General features: G+C 39.8%; 1 protein-coding gene and 1 long non-coding RNA gene across 3 annotated transcripts in view; both read left to right on the top strand.

Moving 5' to 3' along the window:
* Positions 1–307: 307 nt before the first annotated feature.
* On the top strand, positions 308–2968 carry LOC109478740. Its single transcript, XR_002140754.1, has 5 exons — positions 308–318; positions 594–685; positions 1130–1259; positions 1515–1641; positions 2079–2968. It is a non-coding gene; the product is annotated as an uncharacterized LOC109478740 (long non-coding RNA).
* Positions 2969–3746: 778 nt separating this feature from the next.
* Positions 3747–14010, top strand: part of LOC109478714 (transmembrane protein 198-like) — a 37945-nt gene continuing 27681 nt past the window's right edge. For both annotated transcript variants that reach the window (XM_019780424.1, XM_019780425.1), the window contains exon 1: positions 3747–3826. The gene's annotated coding sequence lies outside the window, so the exon portion shown is untranslated. The remainder of the gene's footprint in view (positions 3827–14010) is intronic.

Below are 14010 nucleotides of genomic sequence, written 5' to 3'. Positions count from 1 at the left end.
AGCAAGTTGATCATTAGACCGTTCAAAGTTAACAGTGAACTAACTACTAAAGAACTGTCATTGACCGTGTCAAAAGGCCGCGTCAAGTGCGTTTGTGTGATGATCGGCTCAAAAGGTGTTTTTTACTGTGGCATTAGGATTGAATTACTGAGTTTGAGCCATCTCCATTTCACCCCCACGAAGCAGAAGGATGTTTTTGGTACGTGTAGAGAACGCAACGCAAAGAGTTTTGGCGCATCACACCCTGACCGAGCAGTGGATCAAGCTTCGGCACTTGAAGCAGCCTGATAGAGCATTGAGCTGTAAGGCAGTATACAGGTGGGTATTTTTCGTGTATCTAACACCTTTGTAACTGGCGGCAAACTTACGGTAGGCTTTGTTTAAAACTTGTAGCTGTTATAGGTGTGCGAAAGTGGACAAACCCCTTTTGCGCTACTGTGAACATACTAAACGTTTCATACGTAGGAATAATGCATACATTGTACTAGTAAGAAATGATTAAGGTGGCAACAAGAGGAAGGGATGAAATAATTCATCGGATTTCACGAAAATATGCTTTTATATATGTTTCTCATTTTCTCCACGGCCACAAGCTGAGCTGTTAGAATGAGGGCCGTCTGTCTCCTGTGCCTGGTGCTGACCACAGCAGCGGTTCAGGGGTATCCCGTCTGGAAGCGAGATGAAGGTATGGTAATGCTACAATAGTCCTCATGAAGTGTGAAATTCAATGGCTTTCAAATAAAGGAGGGTTGAACCGAGAAATTATTGGTAGAGGGGGTAACGATTTTACGAAAGGGAGAAATCATTGTAGCTGACGTGGTTCAGAAGGAGATTACGAAGGAAAGGTCATGAAAATTTGTACATTTTACTCCACATTTACTCCATCTACCACCGGAAACACCCACTTATAATGTACCTAACATAACCTTCTCGAGAAAGGTGAAAATAGAATACGGCAATAAGACGTGCACATTAAAATCTTATGTGTATAGACTTAATCAAATAAAAGACAAAAAATCTAGCACCACATGTTGTCTGATGTCGCATTTGACATGGCCAGCAACTACATAGGACGTTACAAGTTCGTACATAGACATTACAAATGATGAATTGCATGTCACTTGTACAGGCGAGGCTAGTCCGGAGTCATCTGATGAGGATTCGGACGAATCTGAGGAAGAAGAGGAGCGCAAACGTCTTGCGCGGTCTATCCTGCTCGACTTCCAATTAGTTGAGCAGCTTAGTCAGACTCGTGTTAGGTAAGCGGGCTTGGCTAGGGTGGCAGGTACTCGTACGTGTTCGCCTGGAATATGTAATCATGGTATGAAACATAAACCGTCGTGTAATACGGACGTAAGTTATGACATATAATCGTGTGAATAACAATCCATTCCCATTCAACCAGATTCCCCCCACCCCCACACCCCAACGATCATACAATGCAGTTCCTATACATTAAGAAAACCCACAAACACCTCCTGGAAGTCTGAAGTCTTGATTTCTTGTTTAAAAAGCGGTCAACAAGGCGTAGATGTACTGTATGAGGAACTGTATCAACTACTTGTGAATAATGAGGTGCAAATAACTGGACTGAACGACGACTAAAGGGGACGGCTGTCTGAAGAACAACGATCTCATCACGTGAGTTTCAATCGTCTTGATAAGAAGTATTCTTGGTCTCTCATTGAAAGAAAATACTTTCAAAGAATTGCATTTTTTGTTTCGGAAAGGCAAAAATGTTTGATATCTGTATGGTGGAGCGTGGGTGGAAAGTAGATAAAGGATCACGTCGGTGAAGGTTAGATGTAAGATACGCCAAAAACAGTTACTCAAGCAACTGGATATGATTTTGGAAACGGTCAGACGTTTCAGGTAGCATAGCAACCACTACCTTTCGTCAGTGACACTAGACACTTGCAGGAGAAAGGCAGGTTTATAAGCACGAACTATTGATAGATATATAAAGGATTGCCTAAGATATTGAATGTTACATATTAATCTTCACATACCAAACCAATGAATTATTATTAACGACCAAGAACATGCATGTGATTACCAAATACCTGACCTCTTTTCAGGGAGATGCGAATCAACCGTGTTCCATCGGGGGAGTCTGACGGGGTGAGACGCTGACACAATACCACAGAACACAAGACTCGCCTGGTTCAAAACTACATGTAGAGCAGAGTACAAGCTTCCGTGCTTTCCTTTTTATCAGCGTTTCTTTCAACTTGTGATAGCTGCTAATGTTGTCTGAACCTAAAACGTTAAAATCTAGTAAGGAGATTCATTAACGTTGCTTATTTACATCATGGAGTTTAAAAATCCTTGTCCACACGCAGAAGATAAGTAATTCGAAAAGTATGGCTGGCCACCTGTTGCAAGCTCCTGTTGTAAACGGCCGTGCTGAAGTGCCGACTAGTGAGCGTTGATGGTACCGCAGTTTATCAATCCGTCGCTCAGACCGATTTTTCACGGTGCAAAATTAGCGCCACCCGACGGTCGTAAACAGCAATGCAACATGTTAAATTCCAGTGTAGAGAGACGAAATGGTGCTGCAGGATCGATGAATCAATCTATATTGACTGAGGGATACATATTCCAATATTGCGTTTTTGTATATTCCGCCGGGCGGCGCTAAATTTGCACCGTACCATTGTTGACTACAACGCTTACTAGGCGGCGCTTTTGTACCGTGCAGGAACCATTATACTGTAGTTGGCAGGCCTCCTGTTGGGTGTGTGAATCGGAGGAACAGAACATTATCGGAACGTCGGAATCATTAGCCTGCTGTTTAATCACATATTGACAAAATTCTTGAGCTAGTTGAATACCAAGTTTCTAGCACGGAAGGGCGAGGGTCACTTGTCTAATTACGCCCTTTAGGACCCTTTAGCCCTGATACCAGGCTCTTGTAATCTTATCACTGCATGTAACGTGTTCATTGCACCTAGTATGATATGTACCTAGCTTGTAAGAGCTAAAGAGCATAAATGTATAATAAAAATGGAATTTCATTCATTATCAATATGACTGATTGTAGATGATGGTACCAAAACATCATACTTCATCTATTCTTATTTGCGTTTCTTTCTGCGGGGAAAAATGTGGGAAACATCCTGCGTTTCCTGTCAGGTTTCACAGTTTTGCACATTTCACCTAAGTAAAAGTTTTTGCATACCAGCCATAAGGTTTTATTTAATCACCCTATCCTCTGTATGCATCTACAGTACATTGCCCTACCTACCTTTATATCTTTGACTTTGACCATCCTCTAGGTATATATGCATTGGGGGTTGGCCCGCCAAACAAACCACTTTAGACGTATCCATTGTGAGAATGTCTGACAAGTTTTTGCCCCCAGTACTGTTTCTTTTGTCCAACGTTTGTCTACATTCTTACTCACTTCCGTCCCCCACGGGAAATGACTTGAACCACCCTGCTATTTGATACACTTGGTTACTTGCCAATTTTATACAAATTCGACACAAATGATACAAAATATTTCTTTTTTTTTTTCAAGAATCAATTAGTAGTTTTAGGAAAGCATGCATCAATACCAAAATATTTACATGGCTACATGGCACGTTCCCATATGGCAACACCTGCAGTCACCTGTGCGGGGGATACCCCTAAATTCCAACCAATCAGAACGCTTCATTTCAGCCAAATATTTAAATCCCCCGAGTTCTGGCTTCCTATTGGTCAACTTTGTTTGCTGGGCCGCCCCCGGGTAAAGAAATGACGTCAGGCAGGTCAGAGGTCAGCCTGTTAGAGCAGCAACGGTCTGGCTTTTCAGCTGGGTAGGAGACGGTCAACGCTAACGGTAAGCTCTTGTTTTAACCGAATTCTACCGTTTTCTGCCAAGTTATGTACGAATAGAATATCATAGGAAGGGATTCCATCCGAATATGTGACAGGAAAGGCCCGTATTTGCGGAAATACGTGTCATCTGGGCGGCAGTCGGGCGGTTTTCCTGTGCCTTAACGTTATATATTTTTCTTGCGGCATGTCGACTGGCCGGGCGGCTGGCTTTCTGAAGTCCGGCTGTTGTTGTTTTTGAGCGATCCATTTAATCTTGCAAAGCTGGCTGCTCCTATGATTTATACCAGAGCGTCCCTCCTTCTTAGGACGGCATTTCTCAGATTCCACATCTGAAATACAGATGTTTAGATCACAATAACATAAGTCATAACGCTGTCGATTTATAAAATAACGTTGCCTTCATAGACTCTTCATGAAAAAGGCCCTGCCTTTCCGTGGCGTTTGGAAAATAGATTATACAGCATATTGTGACTCGCCACAGTCTCGCCACTTGATATAATTACAAACATCATCCAATCTGATCATAGATGTTGTAAACGGCTTTTTAGAATACCACTCATCCAGACACAGAACCGTACATTATAGTCTATATTTTGGTGCCCAGACCAGCCCGGACATGTTAGGCTATAGTGTCCCCCTCAGTGGGAGATGGCCACTCCAGACAATCACCATGGCCAGACCCTTTTGTGTCCTTCAGAAAATGAAGAGATCAGACGGACTCGGAAGGGTCAACACTCGCGATTCTCTACCCTGAAATTATCTTGAGGAGGCAGACAAGTTGTTGTAAGAAGGCAGCTGGTGGTGTTTTGTGTGTTCAGAGACGAGGCTGTGTAGGGGGTTCCAGAAATAACAAATATAGGGGGTTCGGGAGGCCACAAGAAAAACATAAATGTCAGAATGGTTTTCAGTTACATTTGTACTGTCAAACTTCATAGTCTCTCCCATTTTCATATACTGATTTCAGCGTCAACAATTGAGTGTGCTAATTATATATATTTTATTGAAGAAGAAGATACCTCGAAGATTATATGTTTGTTACTTATGTACTGTAATATACTGTAAAAAATATTGTAAAATATTGATCGATTGATTGATTGATTGGATGGTCATATGGGATATATATACTTTTTGAATATAAGTACAAGTTTTTGTATGACCAGAAATATGTTAATATTTATATAGGAATAAAACAGGCTATTTTGTGTGTGTGTGTGTAACTAGACATCCCTCCAAAGGCCCCACCCCAATAAAATTGTTACTGATTGGCCCTTCTCTGGAGCTAATATGTTTTTATGGCTTGTTATGATAACGAAATGGCATTTTAATAAAATGAAATTGAGGAGAAAATTATGTTGCAACATTTCAATTTATCAAAGCAGATGGTATCTGAATGGTTCTGGTAGACCATGTTTTATCATCTCAAATTACTTTAAATTAGAACATTTTGGTAGAATATTGAAGAAACATGTATTATGGTGCTTCTAAATGTGGACTTGATAAAACAACTGACAACCAGACAACAATACCCGAAAGAAGTACGTCCAAAAATGGCTTCTGTCATCTGTGGTTCTTTCTTGTTTCCCTTCCAAGCAACTATTTAGTATTCAAACATACCGATGTATGGTCCCCAAACACTGAACAGATCCTGTGAAAATTCCCTCTGTTTTCTATAGAATAGCTCCTTTTACGTAAATGGGGCAAATTCATGATGAAAGATGCGATAGACACAGACCTCAATGTCTTTTTAGTCCGAGAAGTCACAAGGATGTCCCACGCTTGACTGTACCCATACAATAACCCTTCCCCAACACCCCACCGCCCTTAAAACTGAATTACCTTGTTGTGACTTAATTTTCGGGGCTATATCTGGTGTATATCTGGGATAAGCACAGATAGCATCGGAGTGTTAATTGGTTTAGAGGCTTTTATCAGGCATTTGTTTCTTTCACAGTGTGTACTCAGTCTGGTGGCATGGGCAAATGTTTGACTTGAGAGTTTGCCATGGTATCAAACTGCAATTTCCAGATGGCAACACAGAATCTGGTCGGGACAACATTCCAGTGAGAAGATAGCAAGATAGTTCCGCATTTAAGTGAAACTGACCTGTAGATTAGAGTTATGTATGAAATTCTGATACTGTTTCACTGTGTTGGGTGGTCCCTTTTATTTTGGTATTTATGGTTAGTGGTGACCGGCTCAAAGTCCGTGGCTCTTGTGTATAATGCAGCAACGAATCCCTTTGTCAGGGGCGGCTTTTGAAGGTAATGCGTCAGTTTGGCAAACAAGGGTCTTGTTTGGGAGGTTTGCACAGCAACTACAGCGTGACCCAGTAAAATTGGCTAACCTAAACATGGTCAAGACATGCATGGAGTTCATGATACATGGCAGTGACCATCTCCATACATGTAATATTATGATAATGTTGCTCAATGAGCAACATTATCATAATATTACATGTATGTCAGTGGAGATGGTCACTGCCATCTATGAGCAATGCTCATAGATGTCTATTCTTTCCATATACATTGTACATTGTACTGGTGTGTTTGATTCAAGATCTGATCTAATTGTACATGTCAACTTGTCATGGCATCATAAATGTGTGAATGACTCAATGTGTTCTTGCTTCTCAGTTTTATATTATACCTTTTATATCTATAGCAAGATACAAGGAGGAATGAATGTGTTTCCATTTTGGGGCAAAAGATTTTTTGTTGTTTGTTGTTCAAGTACAGAAAATGTTTCAACCCTCATTCTTTTTTATTTGGGTTTGTCTAGCTTTGTTTCATCAGCATATTTGACTAGCTGAACAAAATAGACCAGGCAGGAGATCACAGCTTTTAGAACTTTTTTTCTCTCACCCACTGCTTTTTATGCCAGCCTAAAGTTACCAGTGGTAACCTGGTATCTATCTGTTTCTATACAGTTGTAATAATACCGTCCTTATGACTGTTTCTGGAGTGTTTGGAGGCAAACAAGGCAGAAAGAATGGATTCCAGATAAAAGTGATTTGAAAAAAAAAACCTGAAGAGTGGCAATCTGTGTCAGATTAATTTGATTAGGAAATTCCTTCCCACATTTTTATCAGAGCAGTTGTTTTGTTTCATCCCAGTCCTGTTGATGGACTAGCATCAGGGATTGGTTCAGCTCCCCAAAATGTTTGTAATACTGAGTTAATGGTAGTCATCAATCATCCTTAACATATCCAGGCTAAGTAAGGGAAGTGCCTGTCCTGGCAATGCAGATAAGATAGTACTGTACATGTATGTCATGAATGATGTATATGTAAGACTGGACTGGCTTAGGACACCAGTTGGCAGGACTGAGCCATTAGATGAAGTGAGGTAGGCATAAAACAAATTAAAAGAGATAGTCAACTCACTAGATGTGGATAAGGAGGAAGAAATAAAGAGATAGTACTGATGATACTTTACTTATATAGCATGCGGATTGTGTAAGTCAATGTTCAAGACACAAAAATAAGAGGTTTGTACTTAGGTAAGTGATGATGAAATTGATATCCCTTACCTGCTCCTTTTCTTTTATTGCAACACAGTTTATTCTAGCATATTAGAACTGTTAGATAAGACATACATCAATTTTACTATGTTATACTGGTTGATGGAAGCCTGGGTGCCGTCCTATTTGTATCCTGGGCCCCCATACTCGGCCCAGTATACAAATATGTACTAAGAAATAGGATGACACCCAGGCTAGGTTCATAGATCAACTTCAAGGAACTCTCACATACATCAACAATCAATTATTTAAAGAGAGAAAGAGTTGTGGTACCAGTACTTTCACCTGTCTTCGCATCTGTCATTCAAGGAACAGCCTTTATTCAGATTAATCAAATCTTTCACTAAAAGAGCTTTGAATTTCCAAAAACAGCCTTGAGTAGACACCCTCCCCCACCCACCTCTGAAGGAAAGGGGCAGATGTGTTCTTTGATCTTTGGCCATCAGATGTTGTGTCATGGAGGAGGTTAATGATCCAGGATTGGTTAAATTACTACCAGTTTTCTGAGAGCTTCTGGATTGAATTTGAGAGGATTATACCAAAGGATCATCCATCTTATAAGAAATTGATATTGTGGAACTCAGAATCCTGATTTGATCCATAGAGAAGGTACTAATTACTAAATTAATAGGAAAAGTTTTTCTATGGTACCTTAGAAAGCTGCTAGGAGGTCCATAATCTAACCATTTCCCAATGTCACCAATGCCTACCCACATACCAAACATGATTACAATCCATTCACGACTTCTCAAGTTATATTGTAACACACAGACACACAGCCCCAAAACCATAACCTTCTTGGTAAAGGTAAAAATGGGTATAAAAACTGCTTGGCTCAGATGTAATTGTTTTACTTGCAGCTGGTTTGTGGCTTGTGGTTCATATTTGGAAGTTTTCCCCAAGGAAGGGCCAAGGCCTTATCTGAGTGGGAGGGACACTTTTCCCACAGGTAGTCACTTTACACATCTGTGTCTTGTTAAAGGGGCTAGACCTACAAATTCTACTAATAGAACTAAAACAACTTTTAAAAGTTCACCAGATTTCCAACAATGTATCTTTGGGACAGTTGTCAAATACCAGGCTCAATAGTTTTGCCAGAAAATGTGTTTTACATCTGGAAGTTGGAGTTGTCTCCTTCCATAAAGCCGGAAATAGAGTTTGTCGGGTTTGAATCTTAGACCCAGAATCTGACATGTTTTCAGTCAGCACTTTTACCTCCTGGAAAGACAGGGGTGGGACTGTTTAGCTGGGCATGGTGGGTTCTGGTTGCTTTGATAATTGATCAGAGATCACTTGCAGATCCTCTTCAATAGTGAATGACACTAATCTCATAGCAAATCTGCTGTTCTCTTCTTCTCTTTTACTGCTTAGCCCCATTTCTGGATGCCTAGACTCTTAGCAGTTCCACATAGTAAGAGGTAGCCAGTACACAAACATAAGGAAAGAAAAAGGATAATTTGGAAGAAAACACAACTAGTTTTGTGCATGTATTAATTTCAAGACAAGTGTGGTTAGTGTTTTAGCCTTTTGTTGCTCATTCAGTTGGATGAATATACTGTATAAGTATGCTCTGCCTCCACATTTCGCTTTAGGAATAACCAGTAAGCTTGTTTCTTTCTCTACCACTAGATATAAAGAGGGCAAACAAACAAGAAAGCACTACAAGATTTCCAAACACCACGTCTGCTTGGAGATTAGAATTACATACCTACCACACTTGACACAGGAGCTTTGATTTCTGACCACTTGAGAATCATTGATGCCTGGTGACAAAAAAGATGTCCTTCAACACTTTGTTCTGTTGTGTCATAAAAGTGGTTCAAGTCTGTAAAGGAACCTGATAGTCTATAACTAAAGGTACAGCTACATGTATTGCTGTAAGACCTAGAAGATTTAGAAGATGCCTTGCTGTGGAAATTTGGTTTTGTGACACTACTACTACTAGTATACATCATCAGTACATATACATGGTTACCACATTGTCTCCCAGGAAACATGCCTGATCCTTTTAGCAGAAGAGTCGGACATGCTTTTTGCTGATGAATGTAAATGCAGCTGCCTTAACTGGCCTTGAAAATTGCAACTTAAACCCCCACCCCCACAGGGTCAATGGTATTGAATTCTGGGTGGGAAAACTAGTTTGTGGTAGGGGTATTTGTCTTGTGTTTCCTTCACCAAAGATTTAGCCTTTGACTTTGGGCTAATCCTTACACAGAGGATCTGTAAGTATTTGGCTTCCATAGGGGAGGAATTTCTCTATTTTTTGGATGGCCAGTTTTCAGGGATCCTTTACAGAACTAATTTCATGGTGTGTTAACTTAGTATTTGTGGGCAATAACCTTGGCTGAGGTAAAGACACTGGTGTGTTGTTTTCAAGGAAGTGAGACTTTCACTGCCCAGGAGGGGCAGTTTTTTTTATTTTGTATACTAGTACGATGTAACTTAAGTTCGATTCATATACAGCATGAATGTAGTACTCTTTTACGCATTAGTTTAGATTTTAGATTTGTACTTAGTACCCCTAATTGCCATACGATGTATCCGTACATTAGTTGTGCAATAAACTTTGACTTGACTTGACTTTTATTTTTCCTTAGGGGGGTATATCCAGCTGTTGTTCCAATATGTAGACCCCCCTATTCCAAATCTGAGAGGGGGGGAGAGTAAATGAATTGGTACAGCAAATCCATATAGTTATGAAATCTGGTATTGTTTATTTTATAGATAAATTATGGCTTATTAAGACAACAGCCATCATCAATTTTTCAATGCATAACTGTCCCTAATCTACAATTGAACTTGAAGAAAATCTCTCTAACATGTACATCAACATCATGTTATAATATTTGTCTTCTTATTACATGCACTTATTTTTGTGATGGAAGATACTGTAGGGTATAATAAGCAGAGGCTATAGATGATGTCCGTACTCAGTGGAAGAGAATATGCACATCTTTTTCATCAATATGTCTTTATCTTATGGAATCTCCTGAGAAACTGGGTCAGAGTTTTGTTTGTTTATACAAGATGTTGCTAGGATGAAGGACCTGTTTATACAAGTGTCAGTTGGCCACATCTACTGTTATGGTCTGTAATCAGATAATTACAACATCCTCTGTGGTCTGTTGATCACATCAACACTAAACCAGAATTCCTGTAGTGCAGAAAGTTTCTCCATCTACAAAAGGAGTCATTCTTCCCTTTCCAAATCTGCAGGAATATTCAACCGATCCCGTATTTTTAGTTTATTGTTATGGAAGTGTGGAGGACCCTTCTTTCTACTCAAATGCAAATGAATGAAACTTTGAAAGACTATAGAACAATAAGTAAGCAGTTTGCTCATGAGCAAGCCTGTTGTTGGCCATGGTTTCCCACAATTCTCTCCCATAAGAGTCAATTTCATGGTGCTTCTATCTGGACCTAGCTCCTCTCTGGGGATGTAAAGCTATCCCTGGTTGTCCTCAGTCATTCCCTCCCCAGCTCCAGTACAGACCAGACACACCACTTGGACTGCAATATGTGAAGTGTCTCACTTTGTAAATGACGATTGTTTTGACTAGCGAGAGGAATTTGTGGCTTTAGAACAGCAGGTAGGATTTAACATTGAGTGATTTTGCTACATAATTGTGTTCTTTCATATCAATTTCAGTGTGGAAGATGATAGAGACTGAAATTGTCACGATTGAGGCTTTCTAAATTAGATCCGCTCCTTTCTTCTGTTCTTTTGTTGTTGCACCTAGAGCTGTTTTTATCAGGTTATAGTTTCATTATGTCACATTACATTGTCATAGTCTAGTCATTTCTGTGATTGGGAGAATGTAACCGAATAAAAGAGCTCTTATATCTGGTACATAATTGGTTACTTGTCATCTGTATGAATCATAAGGCCATTTCATATTAGTTCATTTGCTTGGTTTTGGTCTTTTGTGGAAAAAAAAAGAAGTAGGCACTACAGATAGAAGAGATAGAAGAAAGATAGACATGGCGATGTGAAGTTGTGTACATGTATGTAAAGTAATTGTTATGGGTCATTTCCATTTTCTTCTTCCATGCATATGATGAGCTACGACTTGGGATCATTCACAGGAAAAGGTGGTCACTACAGACAGGATTCTCCATGCTTGTGTCAATGCAAACAAAATTATCTAAGGGGCTGCCAATGTGACAAGTGGTCACATTGGCAGTATGGCCCCTATTACTAGTATTAGAGGTGCTCACTTGTACTTTTTCAGGTTTTATTTATGTACAAAACAGCAAGTTCCCCAAGCTAACATTTATTCTCATAATAGACCTGATTGTGTAGAAAACTTGTGACGGGTAGAAAATGAGGTGATGAGGATGATCTGCCCTGCCCACTCAGTTGCTGTGGTGATGTCATGACGTGGCACAGATTGCTCATCACAGTCTATTGTGCCATGTTTAGCACTGATGGGATCTTCTGTAATTGAAATTAGGCAGCCTGTGTGGGCTATTTTCTAGCCTCCACCAGGCCTAGGATGGTAGAACTCTGCACAACAAGGGATTGTGTTCAACATTAGCGTTTTATTTCCCCCTCAAAATGAACTCCCCTGGCCAATTATTTGGCTAGATTTTACTGTTTTTCAACCCAAGTTAGTCTTGGAGACTAGGTAGGTTTGATATTGTAGAAAACTAGGAAAACACTTATTTGAAATGAAAGGAATCTGCTAGGTGGCCCAGGAATATTATGGAGGGCAGTGGTCAATGATTTGCTCTGTCAGAGTCTCTGTACTCTATGCAAGGGGATTGAGTGAGTAAATAAGTTTTTACTTGGCTAGAAAGCAACCTACCAACCAACCAACAAAAATGTCAATTAATCCTAACACATTTTTGTAGAGGAAATCATGGTAGATTGGCATGGTTTACAATATATGTATATAATTATATGGCTGGCTAACTCCTCTGGTACATTATTCACCATATTTAGCCAATTTCTGCTATTTTTCTAGTATCCTAAGGAGTCAGATTCAGTCTAGTTGTAGATTGTCATTTTTCAAAGTACTGTAAATGTTAATGTTCATTTTTTGCAAGAGATAAGAAATATGCACTAGGTTACACGCATCAACAATCATCTTTCATAGCCCTGTTATTGCAAATTCCTGAATTCTAAGCACATTCTGCCCATTCTAATTACAAAGGCAACATCTGGTCTCAAAATTGTACAGTTACAGTCTTTTGTAGCCAAAGGTCCACATATTTTACCCTTTGATATATGAGTAGTTCCTGATTTGCATACAGGTGGCAGATTTAGGAGTCTTCCATTCAAAAAGCCGCTGTAGGGGTGTTCCAAAATAATTTGGATCTTTTGTATCCTAATTTCTGTTAATTGCACAATAAACAACCAATTTTTATACATATGCAAACAATTCATTGAATTTTCTGTAATTAAATTCTTCAAACAAATACTGTATATACCTGATCGTATTTTCCCTCAAAATCATCCCCCCCCCCCTTTCATGTAGTCTTATTTTGACAGTCCCTTATAAGGCTTACTCTATTGCTTTGAGATATTCCATTCCTTGTATTTTATGGCCAGATGCTGCCTGTGACATTTTATGCCAGTAGACATATTGATACTTTCAGAAATGCCTTTCCCTCAGGCCATTTTCATGTGGTATGTCTGATTTTTGCTTATTTCCGATCGTTTACGTCTATGTTTCTCCTAGGCATCAGTAATGTATGCTGTGCCACTGTGCTCATCCATAACGGTGACTAAGCTATTGCAGTTTGCATTTTCCAGCTTTTCTATCTATTGGATATTACAATGTGTATCCTTTTGCAGTCATGGAATACGTTGTATATATTATAGGCAGTTACTCATAGATGCCTAATATATGCCAGAGGATGCTGTAGCATATGTTGGAAAAGAATAGTTGCCCTGTAGTCCTCTGTGTTATTGTTAGAAAAGGCGCCTGTCAAAAGCGAGCATTGTACTTATGCTACTACTAATCACTAGTGCCTGGAGCTAGCATTAGGAAGCTATTCTACCTCGGTAGACCTTTTTCTGTGGGACTAAGTCTCTCTAATGGTGCCTATTAACTGATCAAGCTGGCTGAATCAGTGAAGGAAAGGACTGTGCATTCAGTTCAAACTCCTAGCAATAGACTTTCAACGTCCTGTTCAGACTTCTAGCGAGGCAGTGTTAGTATCTATGAGCAGAGAGAGCTACATCACCTGCATTAGATTGATAGCCATACATTGTACAGCTCTCTACGCAGATACTGTTCTCTCCCCCAACATTGCCCTTCCTCCCAGAAAGAAACCACCTCCTAAGTGCTCGTAGATACTTGTGTGCCCCACTAAAAGTCTGTGCAAGTGGCTAGTAGTAGTGCATGTAATACTAATAGACCTGCTGTACAGATTCTTGCACCTCAAATATCCATTGAATGATGATTAGAGTTTCATCCCAATGGGGACCATAGTAACAAAATCTCCAGTGCAAGAATTGCCTACAGTAACTGGTAATGTCACATTTCCATGAAACAGCAGTGCTCAAGGTCTATACCTGACCCCTTATGTGGGTCACATCCCTAAATGTCTGGGTCAAATGCTGGGCAACAACAGTCAGGGAGAAAACACTAACTGTTGATAAAGGTTGTTCAAGTTCCGAGTGATATTTTCAACCGTCTACCTCCATATTGTCTATAC

This window comes from Branchiostoma belcheri, unplaced genomic scaffold, assembly GCF_001625305.1.
Source record: "Branchiostoma belcheri isolate BF01 breed outbred unplaced genomic scaffold, Haploidv18h27 scaffold45, whole genome shotgun sequence".
In the NCBI taxonomy this organism is placed as follows: Eukaryota; Metazoa; Chordata; class Leptocardii; order Amphioxiformes; family Branchiostomatidae; genus Branchiostoma; species Branchiostoma belcheri.
The sequence above is the reverse complement of the archived record's forward strand: the minus strand, read 5'-3'. Positions and strand labels throughout refer to the sequence as shown.